This window comes from Oncorhynchus keta, chromosome 32, assembly GCF_023373465.1.
Source record: "Oncorhynchus keta strain PuntledgeMale-10-30-2019 chromosome 32, Oket_V2, whole genome shotgun sequence".
In the NCBI taxonomy this organism is placed as follows: Eukaryota; Metazoa; Chordata; class Actinopteri; order Salmoniformes; family Salmonidae; genus Oncorhynchus; species Oncorhynchus keta.
Genome location: NC_068452.1, coordinates 16650507 through 16666152, shown reverse-complemented (window position 1 = coordinate 16666152; position 15646 = coordinate 16650507). Strand labels below are relative to the sequence as shown.

Here is a 15646-nt window from a genome sequence, read left to right as displayed (position 1 = left end):
GGGGTGTCCACAGCTGACCTTGTAGGTCTTCAAAGAACTCCCCTCATGTCATGTACATACACGCCTTGGATGCACCTCATTGTTCACAGTAGAATTGCTCAAATTTGCTTACAGTGATGAGCTGGGCAAAACCAGTAGCAATATCCTCACTATTGAAGTGTTCTTTTTTTCTATTTCAGATTGAGTCCACTGCAGACCAAGTTGCTTGCTTTAAAAATCCAACATTTTTTATGTCAATTTTACTATTTGTTATGTGGAAAGTTTATTGGATGACCTGACCTGTTGATGGCTTGCTAGTTTCCCCAGCTAACCCTAATGATCTGTGTGCTTCCCCAGAGTTCAACGGGGCCTTCATGTTTTTTGACAGGACCCCCAAAAGCGAGATGAAGATCTCTTACGCCCAGTGTGGTGACGTGATGAGGGCGCTGGGCCAGAACCCCTCCATCGGAGAGGTCATGAGAGTCCTAGGGAAACCCAAGAGCAAAAAAGTAAACAAAACAATATGGGGATGAGGTAGGTAGATTGGATGGGCTATTTACAGATGGGCTGTGCACAGCTGCAGTGATCGGTTAGCTGCTCAGATAGCTGATGTTTAAAGTTAGTGAGGGAGATACAGTGGGGCAAAAAAGTATTTAGTCAGCCACCAATTCTGCAAGTTCTCCAACTTAAAACGATGAGACAGGCCTGTAATTTTCATCATAGGTACACTTCAACTATGACAGAAAAAATTAGATTAAAAAATCCAGAAAATCACATTGTCAGATTTTTTATGAATTTTGTTTGCAAATTATGGTGGAAAATAAGTATTTGGTCACCTACAAACAAGCAAGATATATTATTATTATATATTACTTATAGATGACCTGGAGCCAGTGGGTCTGTCGATGAATATGTAGCGAGGGCCAGCCGACGAGAGCATACAGGTCGCAGCGGTGTGTGGTATATTGGGCTTTGGTGACAAAACGGATGGCACTGTGATAGACTGCATCCAGTTTGCTGAGTAGAGTGTTGGAGGCTATTTTGTAAATGACATCGCCAAAGTCGAGGATCGGTAGGATAGTCAGTTAACGAGTGTATGTTTGGCGGGTGTGTTTGGCGGCCACTTCTACACTGTATAGTTCACACAGACAAAGACATAAATTTGCTCTGCAAGTGTGTCCATCAGGAGCAACGTTTTAACTGATGGCATCACAGTTTGTAGACAAATCTGCCTTTGGACAATGACTCCAGCCTTTGAACATGTGCATGGCCACACCATTGCTTAAGACGCCATCTTTCCGTTATCTCTTCATTCACCTTGAACTCTGTAGAGGCTTGTATGTTGATGTTTTGAGTTGGTTTCATTGAAAGGAACTCCTTCCCTTGCTCACCGTGCCACTATAGAAATGAACACCAAGCTGATTAGCTTTGAGACCTTCCTACCAATGTTCCAGCACATCTTCAAGTCCAAAAACCTGGGTACCTTGGAGGACTTTGTGGAAGGACTGCTTGTCTTTGACAAGGAGAGTCTTTGACCGTCATGGGCGCCGAGTTGCGTCACACACTCGCAACTCTTGGTTAGTACCCATGTTCTATGTAGCTATAATCTCATGTTTATGATGTGATTATAGATGTGTAAAGTATGCTCTATGAAGGTAATGTGAAACCCCTGAGGGTATCTGAAAGGAGGATTGGTTTGGGATTTGTCTTCCCTTATGGAAAAACCACATGATTTCACATGTAACATTTAATTTCACATTTGATGATCACATAACCTTTCACATGTGGATTTATATCTTCACGTGAATTATCTTCACATGAGATTTCACAAGGGATGCCCTTCAAACTAAAATCAGTCGTTAGGATGTCCCGGGAAAGTCAAACATTGTTTTTGACTTACATGTTTGGCACACTTTTGCAAACATTATTATAAGATTTATTTATCAGGTAATTATTACTCAACATGTCCTCACCTGGGATTTGAACTCACAATCTCTTGGTTCACAGCATTCAGATCTTCTTGCTATGCCAGCATTTCTGCATCAATTACTGACTTCACCTGTATTCCTACACTTTGGACTTCAAAGGAAATCGTTAAAAATACACGTTAAAATTACACTCAAGAAAAACTATTATATTTATCATAGTGATTGAGGAGTAACATTAAAACAAAATAATATTGCACCAACATTAGACTATACAGAAAACCCTCTAACTGCTGAAGTTCTGAGCAGGTTATAGACTTCGTGGCGAAAAAGATCAGCATAACCTAAATCCAGAGGTTCTGCGTTCAGATTTTCACATTTGAAAACTGTCACATTTGAAAAACATTTCACGTGAAAATCTAATTTGCAGTTTTGCATGTAGTTTCATGGTATCACATGTTGAAATGTTGCATCCTCGTGTTGTCACATTTATTTTACGTGAGATCATGTTATCACATGTTTCTTTTACATATTGTCATATTATCACATAATTACACGTGATCACATTATGTTATGTGAGATCACATGTGAAACATTCTCTCAACCAGCTTCATGAGGTAGTCACCTGGAAAGCATTTCAATTAACAGGTGTGCCTTCTTAAAAGTTCATTTGTGGAATTGATTTCCTTCTTAATGCGTTTGAGACAATCAGTTGTGTTGTAACAAGGCAAGGGTGGTATACAGAAGATATCCTTATTATTTAAAAGTCCAAGTCCATATTATGGCAAGAAAAGCTCAAATAAGCAAAGAGAAATGACAGTCCATCATTGCTTTAAGACATGAAGGTCAGTCAATCTGGAAAATGTCAAGAATTTTGAACGTTTCTTCAAGTGCAGTCGCAAAAACCATCAAGGGCTATGATGAAACTGGCTCTCCACAGGAAACGAAGACCCAGAGTTACCTCTGCTGTAGAGGATAAGTTCATAGAGTTACCAGCCTCAGAAATGGCAGCCCAAACAAATGCTTCACATTTTCAAGTAACACATCTCAACATCAACTGTTCAGAGGAGACTGTGTGAATCAGGCCTTCGTGATTGAATTGCTGCAAAGAAACCACTACTAAAGGACACCAATAATACGAAGAGACTTTCTTGGCCCAAGAAACACGAGCAATAGACTTTAGACCGGTGGAAATCTGTCCTTTGGCCTGATGAGTCCAAATTGGAGATTTTTGGTTCCAACTGCTGTGTCTTTGTGAGACGCAGAGTCGGTGAATGGATGATCTCCAAATGTGTGGTTCCCACCGTGAATCATGGAGGAGGAGGTGTGATGGTGTGAGGATGCTTTGCTGGTGACACTGTCTGTGATTTATTTAGGATTCAAGGCACACTTAACCAGCATGGCTTCTACACCATCCCATCTGGTTTGAGCTTTATGGGACTATCATTTGTTTTTCAACAGGACAATGACCCAACACACCTCCAGGCTGTGTAAGGGCTATTTGACCGAGAAGGAGAGTGGTGGAGTGCGGCATCAGATGACCTGGCCTCCACAATCACCCGACCTCAACCCAATTGAGATGGTTTGGGATGAGTTGGACTGTAGAGTGAAGGAAAAGCAGCCAACAGGTGCTCAGCATTTGTGGGAACTCCTTCAAGATGGTTTGAAAAGCATTCCAGGTGAAGCTGGTTGAGAGAATTCCAAGCGTGTGCAAAGCTGTCAACAAGAAAAGGGTGGCTACTTTGAAGAATCTAAAATCTTTGTTTAACACTTTTTTGGTTACTACATGATTCCATATGTGTTATTGCATAGTGTTGATGTCTTCACTATTATTCTACAATGTAGAAAATAGTAAAAATAAAGAAAAAACCTTCAATGAGTAGTTGTGTCCAAACTTTTGACTGGTACCGTATGATCACTTGAAGTTTGTGTGTTTTTTCCAAAAGGGTAGTGTCTGAGGATTGTTTAACACCATTTGAAATGTCTCTGTTACACCTACAGATAGAGAAGATGACAGAGAAAGATGTCGAGGTAGTGATGGAAGGACAAGAGGACGGCAAAGGCTGCATTAACTACGAAGGTGCGGCAATAGACTACTTTATGCAGTGTGCTGTGGGCACCTATTGTTCATACATTTTCATTGTTCATACATCATGTCTGGGTGAATGATCAAGTGAGTACAGTGTTTTAACCCTAAAGTACATGACCTTTTTGCCTGCACCCTGAGTCCTGCATCAAAATGTTCGAACGGATGTTAATGATAGGCGTCTCTCTCTGTTGCAGAATTCAAGATGTCGCTGACCTGAATCTTTCTTTTGTTCCTCTCCCCTTTTGTTCAAATCTTTGTCCTCAATGTGTGTGACTCATTCTGTCTATGTGTGTGTGAGTGGATGTGTGTGTGTCACAATGTTTTTGACAATGAAAATAAATGTTCAGGGTCAAACATCTAGGTCCAAAGCAATGTTAATCTTTATTTCCATGGTGTGGTTGAGTGACTGTTGCAAAGTGACAATATTGAGAGATGGTAACTATGTCCTATATGGTGTGCACTTCCTCTGAAATAGGAGTGCGGTGTAATCCCTAAAGTGGTGGAGATCCTCTCCTTCTTTGGTGGTCCCATTGAAATCCATTACGTAATGGGTCTCTAGCGCATTCTTAGGTTTCACATGTCAAAAGCCTGCGTCTGTCACGTACGCATATTTAGACTAGCTAATGGTGCGATGACTTGATGACATTCCAAACAGGTGAGTGACAATTGTGCTTCTGTTTGTTAACTCCATAACTGTGAGGGTTGAGGATTTAGAGGGCGGGAGGGAGAACAGCCTATTATGTTGCTAAGTAACTGTTTTCTACTGGTTGAACATTAAATAGAAATGATTCCTTTGTATCTACGTAAATTCAGTCATATCACAATCATGAAGTGGAAAGAATCGACATTTATTGGATATTTCAAACTTTTTAACAAATCAAAAACTGAAAAATTGGGCGTGCAAAATTATTCAGCCCTCTTAAGTTAATACTTTGTAGAGCCACCTTTTGCTGCGATTACAGCTGTAAGTCGCTTGGGGTATGTCTCTATCAGTTTTGCACATCGAGAGACTGAAATTTTTTCCCATTCCTCCTTGCAAAACAGCTCGAGCTCAGTGAGGTTGGATGAAGAGCATTTGTGAACAGCAGTTTTCAGTTCTTTCCACAGATTCTCGATTGGATTCAGGTCTGGACTTTGACTTGGCCATTCTAACACCTGGATATGTTTATTTTTGAACCATTCCATTGTAGATTTTGCTTTATGTTTTGGATCATTGTCTTGTTGGAAGACAAATCTCCGTCCCAGTCTCAGGTCTTTTGTAGACTCCATCAGGTTTTCTTCCAGAATGGTCCTGTATTTGGCTCCATCCATCTTCCAATTTTAACCATCTTCCCTGTCCCTGCTGAAGAAAAGCAGGCCCAAACCATGATGCTGCCACCACCATGTTTGACAGTGGGGATGGTGTGTTCAGAGTGATGAGCTGTGTTGCTTTTACGCCAAACATAACGTTTTGCATTGTTGCCAAAAAGTTAAATTTTGGTTTCATCTGACCAGAGCACCTTCTTCCACATGTTTGGTGTGTCTCCCAGGTGGCTTGTGGCAAACTTTAAACAACACTTTTTATGCATATCTTTAAGAAATGGCTTTCTTCTTGCCACTCTTCCATAAAGGCCAGATTTGTGCAATATACGACTGATTCTTGTCCTATGGACAGAGTCTCCCACCTCAGCTGTAGATCTCTGCAGTTCATCCAGAGTGATCATGGGCCTCTTGGCTGCATCTCTGATCAGTCTTCTCCTTGTATGAGCTGAAAGTTTAGAGGGACGGCCAGGTCTTGGTAGATTTGCAGTGGTCTGATACTCCTTCCATTTCAATATTATCGCTTGCACAGTGCTCCTTAGGATGTTTAAAGCTTGGGAAATCTGTTTGTATCCAAATCCGGCTTTCAACTTCTTCACAACAGTATCTCGGACCTGCCTGGTGTGTTCCTTGTTCTTCATGATGCTCTCTGCGCTTTTAACGGACCTCTGAGACTATCACAGTGCAGGTGCATTATACAGAAACTTGATTACACACAGGTGGATTGTATTTATTTATCATCATTAGTCATTTAGGTCAACATTGGATCATTCAGAGATCCTCACGGAACTTCTGGAGAGAGTTTGCTGCACTGAAAATAAAGGGGCTGAATAATTTTGCACGCCCAATTTTTCAGTTTTGATTTCTTAATAAAGTTTGAAATATCCAATAAATGTCGTTCCACTTCATGATTGTGTCCCACTTGTTGTTGATTATTCACAAAAAAATACAGTTTTATATCTTTATGTTTGATGCCTGAAATGTGGCAAAAGGTCGCAAAGTTCAAGGGGGCCGAATACTTTCGCAAGGCACTGTATGTTATGGGACCTAATTTAAACTAAGCACAATTCATAACACTGAAACCATGAACCACACTGATCATTGCCTCAATGGTAATGCGAACTGGCACCAGAACAGTTGAAGGGTGTAGCTACTGTAAGTCAAAGTAAATTAACAATAATTGGAAAATCCCGAGCCTTGCTGGTAAGATGGACTGATTTGGAGGATTGAGAGGATCTGACCCTTTACACAGAGGATGAGACAACTATTAAGAGCTCTCCCTATTCAGTGAGTGATGCCAGAGCCATTGGGTGCAGCTGCTGTTGACCTAAGCTGGAGCTTAGGGACTGTTGTACCGTCCGACTTAACACTCAAGTATAAGGATGCCCAGCCCTGCAGACGCAGAATCGCAAAAGCTGACACACACACGCACACACACACACACAAACACACACACACATTTTCCTTAAACAACAAATATGCTTTCATGATCTAACTTCTCATTAAACGTCCTGTCTGTCTGCCTCCCTCCACCCATCACCTGTTGGTCATGATGAGACACCCTTTTTGGCCTTTTTTCACATGACAGTAGCTAATCCACATCAGCTGTTATTTTCTCTTTGTTACATGTCGGGTTAGATAATATGTCATAGTGTGTGAGTAAGATGTGCATACCGACATCTCTTGTCTTTACCCATTGCATGGAAGAGTAATCTGGAGAGGGAGGAGGGGTCTGTGACAACACAAGTCTGGAGGGAGGGTAGGAGGGTAACCTTCCTGTATTCCAGTGTTTTACTTGCTATATTGTATTTACTTTGCCATCATGGCCTTTTTTTGTTGCCTTTACCTCCCTTATCTCACCTCGTTTGCTCACATCATATATAGACTTGTTTCTACTGTATTATTGACTGTATGTTTGTTTTACTCCGTGTGTATAACTCTGTGTTGTTGTATGTGTCGAACTGCTTTGCTTTATCTTGGCTAGGTCGCAATTGTAAATGAGAACTTGTTCTCAACTTGAATACCAGGTTAAATAAAGGTGAAATAAAAATAATAATTTTTTAAAAGTATATCATTGGTTGCCAGATAATCTTCAGGGACAATAGCCTTGGCCGGTAAACAGTCCAACAGCCGCATCATCTGCCCACCCAAAATACACCCTTGACCTCTCCCTGAAGACTGGGCTAGGCTTGGGCCGGGAAAGGAGAAGACAGACATCTTCCTAGCATGGCTAGTCAGTTGGTGTAGCACTCGCCGTTTTTTTGTTTTATAGCAGAAAAGATGATGGGATGATGTGAAGAGTTTGAGTCACTGACCAGTAGGACTTCAATGCAGTAATGCTAGTGCAAAGTATTGAGTGTCACTAATACACTATGGTTAGTATGCATCAATGAATGTAACTGTGGTAAACCACACAAAATACTATATGAATACTCTACAACTGTATGTTGTTTAGTACATTACTAGCAGTAATATATATAATAATAATATAATATAATATATGCCATTTAGCAGACGCTTTTATCCAAAGCGACTTACAGTCATGTGTGCATACATTCTACGTATGGGTGGTCCCGGGGATCGAACCCACTACCCTGGCGTTACAAGCGCCATGCTCTACCAACTGAGCTACAGAAGGACCCGGGAAAGGATGCAGTAATGCTAGTGCAAAGTATTGAGTGTCGCTAATACACTACGATTAGTATGCATCAATGCATGTAACTGTGGTATACCACACAAAATACTTATACGAATACTCTATAACTGTATGTTGTTTAGTACATTAATTTATCAATTATCAAAAGTTACAGTAAATGCATGATTATAATAATTAATGATAGTACGCATATCATTTAAACACATTCCTCATCCTTACATATGGGACAGCCCCCCTCTGACACATTGCACAAAAAATGGTTCAGGATAATGAAGATGTCCATCTCTCTCATCCTTTGTACACCACTTGCAACACCTTCCTTTACAACAAGGTTTGTGTACATGAACAGCCATTAGAGTCAGGTGCTGGGCCAAAGACAGGAAAACCCTTATTTAATTTAAGTCAGTTAAGAACAGAGTCTTATTCTATATGACTGCCTAGGAACAGTGGGATAACTGCCTGTTCAGGGGTAGAATGACAGATTTGTACCTTGTCAGCTCGGGGATTTGAACTTCCAACCTTTCGGTTACTAGTCCAACGCTCTAACCACTAGGCTAGCCTGCCGCCGCAAGATAGTCATGACAAGCATATCCTCCTCCTGGTGTAACTCCATATAGGCAGTTTGGGTTTCCAAAAGGACAGTCAAGTGGTCCTCCAAGAGCATTGTATTCTTTTCCATATCTATCTGTATATTGTCCAGGAGCCCCTGGCACAGGGTTTACTATCACCAGTGGGTTGTAAAATACCTATCGCCATCTGTTTTACTGCAGTTTGAAGAGATTTCAACAAAGGTAGTGTAACGGATGTGAAACGGCTAGCTTAGTTAGCGGTGCGCGCTAAATAGCGTTTCAATCGGTGACGTCACTTGCTCTGAGACCTTGAAGTAGTAGTTCCCCTTGCTCTGCAAGGGCCGTGGCTTTTGTGGAGCGATGGGTAACGATGCTTCGAGGGTGACTGTTGTCGATGTGTGCAGAGGGTCCCCGGTTCACGCCCGGGTATGGGCGAGGGGACGGACGTAAAGTTATTCTGTTACAGTAGGACACCGCAAAAAAAAACAACGTTTCCCATTGCCACCAGTGGACCATTCTTGATAAACTGTTTGAGCATGTGTAAACCGATGCGCCTGGCACCTACTACAACACCCTGTTTCAATGGCACTTAAATCTGTTGTCTTGCCCATTCACCCTCTGAATGGCACACACACAACCCATGTCTCAATTGTCTCAAGGCTTAAACATCCTTCTTGGATCTAACAGGTGATTATGGCTTTCACCTGGATTAACCTGGTCAGTCGATGTCATTGAAAGAGCATACTGTTTTGTACGCATTGAGTAAGTCTGTACTGGGGGATGTTATCCAGAGAAAGAATGCCACCCTGTGGCAAAAAAAATCAAGGAGCTTTTTCTCTGTTCCTACTTGACTGCCTTTAGTTGAAATCTAACATAAATCGGGCTCACGTGCCTAAAACCAAACTAGAACAGAATGACATATTCTGTCTTCTTACACTTACAGTGATAGACTAGTGTCTTGTCCAAGCTGCCTCACGCTATAGAAACAGCCAGGGCTAATGCAAGGCTACTTACTTACTTACACTACTAATATGGCAATTAAATATTGCAATTAAATGAACAGTGCCGTACCATAGCCTACACACTATTATGCAAAGCTATATGGCATAGACAGAACTATTTCAAACCACAGAACTGCAGATGGGATTTATCTTATTGTGTTTGGCTTTGAAAGACCTTAACCAGTAGTAAAATATTAAGATTTATTTCAGGGTATGTTAAGACCAATTGTTATATATCGTTTACAGTTTAAAATTAGGAACAATGTCAAATCACCTACAATAAAATGCAGACCAAACACACCATAGTAATTTCAGACGTGTACCATCTGCCTCTTTCTCACCCTCTCCCTCCTTTGTCCCTGACTGCAGAATAAAATGCATGCTTTTTCTCGAGTGGTCTGGTTGCTAAGCAACTCCAGAGGCTAACCTCAACCCTGCCTCATGGTTAAGACTTTGTCGATAAAATGTATGACACAATGCAATGCTTTCTGGCAACACTCTGTATGCAACATGTATTACACATGCAAACCCTTGCTTTGCAAAATATCAGTATGTGTTTCTAGGAGGCACTATCTCCTAATAAACATACCAGACCTAGGGTGAAATATGCTAAATATGTTCATATAATACACTTGAGGTGTGCTTGATTTAGCTTGGGGTTTGCACTTTGGGGCCTATTCCATTGGTTCCATAAGGAAACAAATTATATTCCATACACTGTACGTGTATGTGTAGTCTAGTTACACGTAATTACACCATTGTAACCAATTACTGCCCTCTATGGTTGGTTTAGTATGGAGGGGTGTTAGTTAGATCAGTCAGTCTGCCAGAGCAGTAAAGGCCTATAGATGTTTAGAGGTCACTAACAGTGGCAAGCACAGTGCTTCCCTTGTTATACCCCAGCCACAGGTTTTACGGCAAGGGGGGTATTGCCACTCCAGATCCCTCTAAGCAGATATAATCATTGGTAAATTGACACTAAGCCAGGCCTAGAGGAATGGAAATTCAAATATATTAGATTAGACGAGACATTGGTTTAATGTGAGAAAATAACAAAAGGTGGCCTATTGGTAAGAATTGTGTCTGTCACCTATTACATAGGGCAGAAGGCTATTTAACAAGTTAGGTCTACCATTGTGTCATTCGGTTGGGTAAGCATTGTAGATCATCTCTGAAGACCTGCAATTTGTTTATATCAGCTAAACTAGTTTTAATGTCATTATCTTCTAACACCATCGTATCAACAGATCAGACAGAGGGGGCTGGTGGGAGGAGCTATAGGAGGACGGGCTCATTGAAATGACTGGAGTTGAATAAATGGAAAAGGTATAAAACACATCAAACATACGGAAACCACATGTTTGACTTCGTTCCATGAATTCCATTCCAGCCATTACAATGAGCCCGTCCTCCTATAGCTCCTCCCACCAGCCTCCTCTGAGATCAGTGTCGGCCTACCTACACACAAACCTCTTTAATTCCAAGCATCAGTGCAGAACGCTCAGGAAGAATTTCAGAACAATCTCTGTCTGTACTCTGGCGCCCTCCTCCCCTTAAGGCCGCCTAGCGAACTACTCGTCTCTGTCGGGTGTCCACTGAGTGACTGCAGCTGGAGAGACAATAACTGTCTGCCACACAGGTAAGAGAGAAATACGCTTTATCTATTTTTAGCGAACCTAGTACATTCCGCAAGTCATCGCTCCTAGGTGTCTTCGAATGATGAAGAATTCGAGCAGTTGGCTTTTTTTTCCGGGGTAAAACAAAAGCGCCATTCATGCTTGTCATGTAGCTTAGAGGCACCGAGCGTATCCTTTTTTCCCGTTGCCTACTGTAGGTCTGGGTGTGAGGAGAGGTCGGGCCTGGGTACTGTCTTGCCTTGGCAAGCAAATTCATCGCACCAGGCAGGAGCCCCAAACAAGCCATGTGGATAATTGGATCAGAAGTGGCTAAATGGATTTGTCCATGAACACGCACTTTGTAGTTTAATGTTATATATTTTGACTTTTACATTCGTTATTAAAATATGACAGTTGTCATGATGCGTAAACTGAGGCTAAGCTAGCTAATTGATGTAGCCAAGGGGTGTAACTTAGCTTGCAAGCTACAAATGATCTAGCAAGCTACCAAACCTATTAGCTGAGCGTTAGCTATCTAAACTCGCCAATTATAATGGCCACGGATTTTTAGCTATGATTTTAAGATAGTGGTGCCCTTCTGTTTTCCTTACTTGGGGCCTGTCTTTACTTTGGGTAGCTTGTCTTACTTGAGAAAACTGAAAGAAGAAATCACACAGTGTTCCTTACAGGATTAAAAAAAAAGCTTTTATAAAGTATATGTTTTGATCCATGTACAGACGGTAGCAAACTTTCATAGCTACATCGACACTTGTGTGTCAGTTTGATTTTTGTGCTGAATCATAGGCAGTAGCATTGCCTCTGGAGCCTATGAAATTGGATTTCCGCAGCTGTGCTTTCCGCTGTCAGTGGTGCTGATGTTGGCTTATCAGCTCATCACTTGCACCTTATCACCAGGCCACTTATTGTCAGTGGCTTGCCTGGCTGTAGTAACTTGCCGTCCCACTATAGAAATCCAAAAGTAGACTGTGAAATGTTATTTCACCTGCGTATTACCTCATTTGCTAATTAGCTAATTATTCATATTTCAGGAATTATTTGTAGCCGCACCTCCCTTTCCAGGGATGCATGCGATGTAAAGTATTGCTATTGCAACTTTGTAATCAAGTAGTAGGCCGGGTATTATTTTTAAGCCACTTTGTTAGAAAAATGTAGGCCTCTATATCTTGGCTCAAAGTCCAATCTAATTTTTGAGGAGATGCATTCCGCGTGCCCTTGCCATGTGGTGCTTTGTCTGAAACAAATCGATTCCCTGTATCATCGATACACCTTTTTCCCGTACTATTTCGATATTATTCAGCACACTTGTAATTTTCATATTGAGGTCTATTTTTGCCAAACGGAGCCATAACATGATGGCGTTTTTTTGTCGGTGTTTTCTATGTTGCAGACACGCCTCATTCTCGCTCTGCTCTCCGCATTTTTTCATAGCTCTTGTGCTTTGAGTTGCAGTGAGAGATGAGCATGCATGATCTCACTCCGATTTCGCTACTTGCCGATAGGTCTGTACATTTGTTAGATGAATCAACACTCTCCATTATCCCTCGACTATTTTTGCTCGAGTCGAAAAACATAGGTAGAGTCCATTTCAAAGGAATATCGAGGGACAAAGGCTTATCTCAATCTCTCTCCTATCCAATTCCTCCTCCACGCCCATCTTGTTAAATGGGTCCTGGAGAATGCTGTAAGAATTGTTCTTCCCTGATCTCATACGTTGGAAATCTGTAGAAATTATGTTGTCCTGTTTGAGTAACACTTTGAGAACTAGACCTAATTTTCATTAACATTGTATTCTATGCTCATTAGTATTGGGATATAGCCTGACTTAAGAAAAGAAGGTTTATTCCTAGCCATCATTTTATGTTTTTTTTTTATACAAAAAAAATGCTGACAAATGGCCCTCTGCTCTCTGACAAACCTTTTAGTTTTCAAATTTACATGCATAATTTGATTGGACCACCCAATTAGGGAGCTCTGTAAAACATATCTAAAGCCTAATTGGATGAGCTGGTCTGCAGGCTACATGCTACTGCAGTGTAGTATGATAGTCATACTATATACTATGATTAAATTATGCCCCTAATTTATGGCGGTGAGTTGTTGTTCTGTGTTCTTGGCAGGGAATTTACATCTGCACTCATCCATTTTGACCTCACTGAATGGGATCAGAGGCAGGGACCATAATTCAGTTAGCCCTAGTTCTACAACGTAGCCCCAGTAACAAGGCTTTTAGGGTTCATTTTCAAGTTAAGATTAAAGACTAAACTAAATTGACAATCGCATAACTCTTTATATAAACAATGTCCACAAAACTAGAGTGCATCATTGTGATTGGATGACGAAAAAGAGATCCAAGCCGACACTAATTGGCATTGGTCCAATATTTAGCCAAGGCACTCCTTACTTTCTGCACTTCTACACATGTCAGGGTGCACTATGAATCAAAGAGTTGTCTCAGAGACCCATGCTGAGTGCGTTAGCATAGCCTGGCGTAAGCTGCTGCTGGACCCCAGCTGTAGGGAATAGGGTGCCATTTGGGACGCTGTCTGTCTGCCTGCCCTGCCACAAGCAGCTGTACACATGCCTCTGTGCAGTCATCAGCGGTCCATGCCAGCAGATGTCTCTCACACTCAACCCCAAGCCAGATGAACAGGACATGACTTGTTAGCGTAACGTGATCGCTCGCACCCGTGAAATAAACCTGAAATCTCAAACACGCCAGTCCATTATTCTTAAAAGGACATTGGGTGTAGAGGAGACCAATGTTACCAAGTATGTCATGATTGACAACTCTTACGAGCTCTGTTGGTTGCCTTTGAGGGCATGATTAAGGGACTTGGTTTCAAAGCTGTCTATGTCCTTGCTTTCTCTCTTGCACTCTGTTATAAGATGTACCTACGTATAGGATTAATATCCCACGTTGCTGTTATTTTTCCTCGGGGACATTTGCAGTACAGGATATAGGTAAATGCCAGACATTCTTTGAGGGCCACTCTCACTGATTCCCTGCGCCATGAGCCTCTGACATCTTAGCATATAAATTCAGAATTACTTGCATGTGCTAGCTAGGGCTGGGTGATATGACGATATATATTGTGTGACTATATGAAAAACGTCTATCGTTTTCACATTATGCTCTATCGTTTATTTCGTTGTGTCGCAAATCACACTCTTTACGGCGATATTTTTCATCAATTGGTCGTTGCTTTGCGTTCTTCCACACTTGCCGTATGGAAGGAAGTTTGCAACACAAACAAACATGGAGGAGAGCGAACGTGACACAGAGCATGGAGATCGTACCTAAAAGAGGGGCTACATCTGTCACATGGACGTGGTTTGGGTATGAAAAGTCTGACACGGACCAGAAAACCGTCCTCTGCAAAATATGCCGCAGGCAGGTCCTGAACAACAGGCTCAAACACCACTAACCTCTTTTACCACCTACGCAAGAATCATGTGAAACAGTACGGAGAGAGTCTACGGATGAGAACCCAAAAAGTATAGTTGAGTGCTCAAAACAAACCCCCGACTCAGACGTTGCAAGAGGCTTTTGCCCGCGGCACAGCATATGGCAAAGAATCACGAAGATGGAAGGAGATAACAGCTGCTGTTACAACTTAACATCTGCAGAGACAATGCCCCAATTTACACGGTCGAGAAACGGGTGTTTTGTGAGTTGGTGCTAACAGTTGACCCAAGGTACCAAATGCAAATTGATATGTGACACATTAATGCCAAAATAACATGCAAAACAGGCAAGCCCCCCCCCCAAAAATGTAAAAAAATATATATAATGTATATATAGATATATATTTTGTTTGCAACTACGTGTTTTCTATTTACCATTTTAGATTTTATACATTATTTTATATTTTGTTACTTGCTTAGTTGAAAATTTGCACAAAGGTTCAAAATAAAAGGAGAAATAATCAAATATGAGTAAGTACCTTTTATTTGTTGAGTATATTTCAAAATGTAATAAGAAATAATAATTTAAAAAAATGACATGTGGTAATTTTATCTAAACTATTTATTTATTGAATTTACAGAAAATGTGCTATATCGTGATATGTATCGTTATCGGGATATTAAATGACTCATAGGGATATGAGATTTTGACCATATCGCCCAGCCTTAGTGCTAGCTATAAACAAACTGGAAAAGCAGGTCCACCCTTATTTATACAGTCATTGGATTCACCTAACGTTTGAGAAAGAATAGGCGACATACATTTTAGCCTGCATTTAATGTGCAATACAAAAACCTAGCAATAATATTGACTCAAGTACTTGAGGATACCTTTAGCCTAATTAATGAACCTATGCCTCATGCAGGTAGGTGATCTCCAGAGCAGATGCTAGGTCTTGTCCTGACTCTCTGTCAGATCTCAAGGCCACGCATACTCTACTGTAGCACAGGAGGTTGGTGGCACCTTAATGTGGGAGAACAGGCTCGTTGTAATGACTGCAGCGGATTAAGTGGAATGGTATCAAA

General features: G+C 41.2%; 1 protein-coding gene and 1 pseudogene across 5 annotated transcripts in view; both read left to right on the top strand.

Moving 5' to 3' along the window:
- The first annotated feature begins 353 nt into the window (after nt 1-353).
- LOC118365757 (myosin light chain 1, cardiac muscle-like) lies at nt 354-11860 on the top strand (annotated as a pseudogene).
- The window catches only part of LOC118365168 (microtubule-associated protein tau-like), a 44975-nt gene continuing 40326 nt past the window's right edge, over nt 10998-15646 (top strand). For all 5 annotated transcript variants that reach the window (XM_035747145.2, XM_035747147.2, XM_035747146.2 and 2 more), the window contains exon 1: nt 10998-11157. The gene's annotated coding sequence lies outside the window, so the exon portion shown is untranslated. The remainder of the gene's footprint in view (nt 11158-15646) is intronic.